The 6,032-nt window shown below is 42.3% G+C and overlaps 1 pseudogene; it reads left to right on the forward strand.

Annotated features, from left to right (window-relative positions):
• The first annotated feature begins 1,376 nt into the window (after positions 1-1,376).
• Positions 1,377-5,303, forward strand: LOC134178504 (uncharacterized; annotated as a pseudogene).
• Positions 5,304-6,032: the final 729 nt, after the last annotated feature.

Consider the following 6,032-nt stretch of genomic DNA (forward strand, 5'->3'; position numbering starts at 1 on the left):
GGATAGCTCGCAAGGAGCTACAGAAGGCCCAGCAACACCAGAAAAGGTATTACGATCTGAAAGCTAGACATCGCGAACTGTCGGTGAGTGACAAAGCCCTTGTTCTTCTACCTACGGACACGAACAAACTATTAATGAAATGAAAGGGGCCCTATGTAGTGAAGGAGAGAGTCGGATTGAACGACTATAGAATTGACGTCGGGAACAAAACCAAGATGTTTCACATCAAATTTCTGAATAGATTCCACGAACGGGAGAAGGAAGCATTTTGTTCCAAGGAGGACCGGTGTTAAATACCGTTTGTTCCGCCGTCATTGAAGCAACAAAAAGGGTGACGGGAGAAGCAGTGATCAACGATGAGTTGCTTGACTTGTGCACTAGCTTGGCTACTGAGATCTTTGAGGACGTAAAATATGAGAGTGAGCTAAGTCTCGATCAAGCGTTGGAGGCAGCGAGACTGGTAAGGGAATTGGAGTGCGTGTTTACAGACCTTCCTGGAACAACGACTCTGACGGAACATCGCATACGGTTGACGGCTGATATACAAGTGCGCTGTAAACCATACGTCTTCCCCTATACTGTACGCAAGTCTTTTCAAGAGGATATCCAAAGGATGATAGACATGAACGTCATACGCCGGTCGGAGTCGCCGTACTCATCGCCTGTCGTCGTGGTTCGCAAACGTGACGGAACCAACCGCATATCCATTGACTACCGCCGGCTCAACCATATTACGTTACTTGATTCCGAACCAATGACATCTATGCCCGCACTAACACAAAGGTTTGGGAAAAGCAGATATTTCTCTAAACTCGACCTGAGCAAGGGGTATTGGCAAATTCCAGTAGCCAAAGAAGACGTCTATAAAACAGTTTTCGTTACTCCAGACGGATGTTATGAGTGTTTGAGAATTCCATTCGGAAAGATAAATTCTGGTGCTACACTGGTGCGAGCCATGAGGAAGCTTTTCCAAGGACTGACCGCAGTTGACTAATACGTGGACGATACAATCGTTCATGCGCCTACGTGGCAGGAACATATGTTGCTCTTCGAGAAACGTTGGACCGGATTGCGAACGCAGGGTTGACAGTCCGATCATCAAAGTGTCTAATTGGGGCCGAGTCTCTGGATTTTATCGGTCATCACATTGGCAAGGAGATCATCGAACCCGATGAAGTAAACATACGCAAGGTACGTAATGCACCGCGACCGACGACGAAGAAAGAGCTCTGATCCCTCATAGGATTGTCAGGCTTCTACCGCGACTTCGTTCCTAATTCTAGTGCTATAGCCGTGCCTTTGACAGACCTTACAAAGAAGGGTCAGCCAAACCGAATTGAGTGGAAAGAGGCACAAGAGGCAGCGTACATCAGGACATGCTTCGCAAACGAGTTTGGTGGCCAGGTCTTACAAAGAATACAAAGCTTTAGAGAGAACGATGTAACATTTGATGGAGGAGACGACCCAACTCCGACCAAAACTTACAACCATCAGAGTTAGAAGCAGTATGAAACAAACTGGCAGTAGACCTTGTTTCCATAGAAGGTCATACTCTCTTGCCCATCATCGATTATGGGTCTCGTTACCCAGATGTGCTTCCCCTACGCTTAAACACAGCCAAAGGAGTGATACAAAAGCTCATGGAGGTCTTTGCCAGATTTGGATTGCCATCCATGCTGGTGTCAGGTAACGGCCCACAGATTGTGGCTACAGAAATGGAACAATTTCTGGAGAAACTAGCCATCCAGAACGTCAAAGCCAGCCCGCGATATCCTCAATCAAACGGCATGGTAGAACGGCTTCTCCGTATCGTACGGGAGCGATTACGGAAACTACGACCTTCTATTCCGTTTGCCTGCCGATTGCAACAGGTTCTAATGGACATAAAGAACTCAGCAAACAGAATGTTGGAATCGACGCCGGGGGAAGATTTGTTTGGTCGAATTCTCAACACTCGAGTGCCATCATATAGCTCTGTTATCGTAAACCCGGCACATCAGATTCGGACAAAAGCAAGAATGGCAGAAGACCATGATGCCAAGAGAGGAGTCCACCCTCTCCCTAAGTTGACAACCGGCACAGTAGTAGTGTTACAGGACGAATGTTCAGATCCAAGCAAACAATGGCGAGTTGTTGAGCAATACGGGCAACAAATAGGAGTGTCTGATGGAAGAAGTATCTTACTAAGAAATCGAAGACATGTAAGAGAATTCCATGCTCTAATGAGCACAGCTGAACAGCATGTACCGGCAACAGCATCACCAGCAGCTATCTCTGAGCCATGTACAAGGAGAAATATGGACATTAGAGACACCGCGCCTCCTGCAGCAACACTATCACTAGCTTCAGATTCTACACCTTCAATGGCTCAGGTATCTACAACCCCCACTTTATCCCCAGAAGGGACTTCCAGTCGACCCGTGGCCAAATCAGAGACACTTACAAACTGTGAGAAAGGAAGTAGCACGACGGATTCAGCGTGGGCACAGCCAGCATCTCTCTCTCTACAAGGAAGGAATAGTAACTAGATCTGGGCGACAAGTAAAGTTGACAGACAAAGCCAAAGATGCGGATGTTTGATTGACATGGGTTGTGTTGCGTTGCGTTGCGTTATCTGTTGCGTTGGGTTACTATATTTGTTTTAGAACAAGAGTGTATTGTAGTAATGCAGTAAGGACTACCAGGACTATGAGCATGCATAGAGGGACAGATATTAGAGCGGTTGTGCGGGCTATAGCTGGAGAGTATAAAATACAGATCTCCACAACCGGAAGACTCCTCACACCGGTACTCAGGGAGTCGCAACCGGCATTTGAGTCATCTCAAAATTTCTCTCAGGAAGACTAAAACCTTTCCTTTCTCATGGAAGAGGTGAGTGTCGCGCTCTGCTGTTTTTTTTTACAGTACAAGTCGTTTATTAACCAAAAGTATCACCGACCTGACAGACGATCCAGTCCTTATTGAGTCAGTCTGCAGCCAGTCGGACATCCCTGAGCAGACCCTCGTCGGCGAAGACTGCAATTCAAGCGCCAAGTATGTCAGACGACTGTGATTCATCCAGACGTATGAAATTGGCCTGTTTATTTCATCATGGATTATTGCTGTAATTATTAGATTGCTGTATTGGTATTCGATAATGAAAGTGGTCTTGCTGAATCAACTAAGTCAGAGCTAAGAGACACTACCAAGTTGCTGAAGGAAAGGTTGGCACAGAATAAACAGCTTGCCACTCTTTGCAGGTAAGGATACAAGTTTAAAATTCATAGTTCTAGTTGACAGTTGCATCAGTTAGCTCTATCTGTGAAGGATTAATTAAAAAAGTACATAGTAATTAATTAATTAATTAAAGAGTACATAGAGTCAGCTTGACGAAGTTAGATGAATCAACATCATGGGCTGCACACAGATTGCATGAATACTAACAAGAATGCTGATCATATAACAAGAAGTCATGCTGGCATTGCTGCTTAATTAAGACATAACACTTGCTATAGTTAGAAAACTCTGACAGTTACATTATAATGGTTAATTAACGGTTAACTTGGTAGAACAGTTAGTTGTACTATATTTGTGAAAGAGCTGTATCAGTACGTAGGGCATTATTACAGCATGGAGGTGTAATAATTTGCATTCATGTTTAGGAAAGCCATAAATAGAAACAAACATGTCATTGGACTGCAGACATTTAACAACAGTAATCACATCGACATGTATTAAAATTACAGTGATTTTTGGTGTCAGTTGCACATATATTGTAATTGGTGTAGCTGTGGCATATATTTTCCTCTTCAAGCAGCATATGATATGATATGATATGATATGATATGATATAATATAAATATAATATAATATAATATAATTTTGTTTCATACCGAGATGGTACAGCACCCGAAGGCATCCACACTAACGAAAAATTTACATAGTCGCAACAGAACATACAAGAAGAAGAAGAAGAAAATACTAACAACTACAGTCATTGGTTCAACCAACTCTTGAACTCTTTGTATGACGTGGTCATAGTGTTTCTCCTGCCAGGCATACGGTTCCAAATATGATTTTTCTCTTGAGCTTCTGGTTGAATGAGAAAGTTTGAGACAATATCGTTATCGGAATGACTTTCCAAAAGACTTCCAGTAAAAACTGTCACCGCACTCTTTCTGCAATTGAATAGCAACCATTTTCTTGGGCGAACGCTGTACAGACATCCAACATCTTCTACAGACATCCAACATCTTTATATTACTATAGTAGTGTTGTTTAGCGTCTGCAGTTTGCCCAGGCTTGGTGGCTGACGTTCAAGTATATCACAGTCAACTTCTGTAATTGACCTCTTGAAGATTGTTAAATATACAACTAAAGTTTTAGGAATTGGAATGCAGTTAATTACTTAATCAGCTTGCAGCATGATATGATCCCACCTGTTAAAATATGGGAGGATAAATGTCATCAGAGTTTGAAATGCAATGGCCCCCAGCATATCACATTTTGTGGCGTCATTATACAGAGCCAGTATCCACACTAAAATATTGCTACTGACGACAGCCATCATCAGCCATCATCACGGAAAAGAAAGTTGCCCTTAGACCTAACGGTAAAATCAAGCAAGTGCTTAAGTTTGGTGGTGTCTTTCCTGTTCTTTTGGGATCTCTGTCGAGGCAGGTTCGTTTAACTTATAAGCTAGTGTCTGAAGAGAATGGTTGGGATTTAAAAAACAGGTTGGGATGTATTGTCAATTATTTTGTTATTGTTATTTTGTTATCACATTTGTCTCTGTTGTACAGCTTCAGTGATCACCAGAACACACGAGTCACTTGTGAGATTGTTCAGTCTGTCCAAGGCATTGGAGGTTCTGGGTCCCGGTCTTATATAATAAACGTACGTAATATACAGTAGCAGTAGTTGCAGTTGCTTGGATGTGTGTTTGCCAGGTATTTTTTGGCAAGGCTTGATACATGGTTGGGGTTAGGGGTACAGTTACTGCAGTGTGCACAGCGCAAGTGCATGTTATTAGCACGTGAACAAGTATCTGTTTCTCTAGTCCTTTGTCTTTGCTTCATTTAATTGTTTTTTCTTGTATGCTTGTAAGCTGTGCAATGAGAATTGTGCACGGTAAAAATGTTACATCATTATTGTTTTCATAATTAGTTGGTCTGGCCTTAATTAAGTGATGAATCTTTTTATCTATTCTAGAGGCAGTCAGAGGTACTTCAAGTCTCTTTCAGAAAATAATAGAAGAAACGATTACGTTGGTTTGGAAGAAAACAGAAGGAAAGCTCGGCGGCGTCAGCGTCTCCATCATGTAAGATACTTGAATGTTACATGCTTTTGATTAATCACAATAATCTGTAGAGCTCTAATAACAATAATCTGTTGAAGCTCTAGAAACTTTGCTGCTTATGCACTAGAATTACACCGATAATTGAATCGGTTATTAGTTATCGGTCATTACAGGCATATCGATTTTTTATCAGAATCGGTAAATCTTGCACGCCTATAGGTTGCGCATGCGTAGTCAGTCAGTCAGGGCCACGTGAGTTGTGTGCATGTCGATTAGGGCCACATGAGCTGCGTGCATGTCGGTGAAGAAACAGAAGTCCCCCATTTGGGAGCATTAGAATCTTGGCCGAGGACACAAGATTCGTGCTCTGCAAGGCTTGTAAAAAAGAATATCAGTGATTATCTATAGTATATCAGACATTGGTATCTGTCAACGGTATCAGCTTCTTTGCTTGGATATCGGTTATCGGTATATCAAACAAATACCCTTATCAGTGCAACACTAGCTATTATGCCATGTAACATCGCATTCACACTAGCAGCTTCAGAACCAGCTGGCCCAGGTATAATTTATTCAAGATGGCCATTACTTTACTCTACTAAAAATACTTAAAGTTTTGATGTCGACTTTCGCCGTATATACCCAGTATGGGTTTGAAGTCTCTAGTGTGGACGAGGTATTACTGCATGGTGACATATTATTGAGATGGTAGCTATTAACAAGTACTACAGTTCGTGCCATAATTATTGAGACT

The sequence above is a fragment of the Corticium candelabrum genome, chromosome 4, assembly GCF_963422355.1.
Source record: "Corticium candelabrum chromosome 4, ooCorCand1.1, whole genome shotgun sequence".
Classification (NCBI taxonomy): Eukaryota; Metazoa; Porifera; class Homoscleromorpha; order Homosclerophorida; family Plakinidae; genus Corticium; species Corticium candelabrum.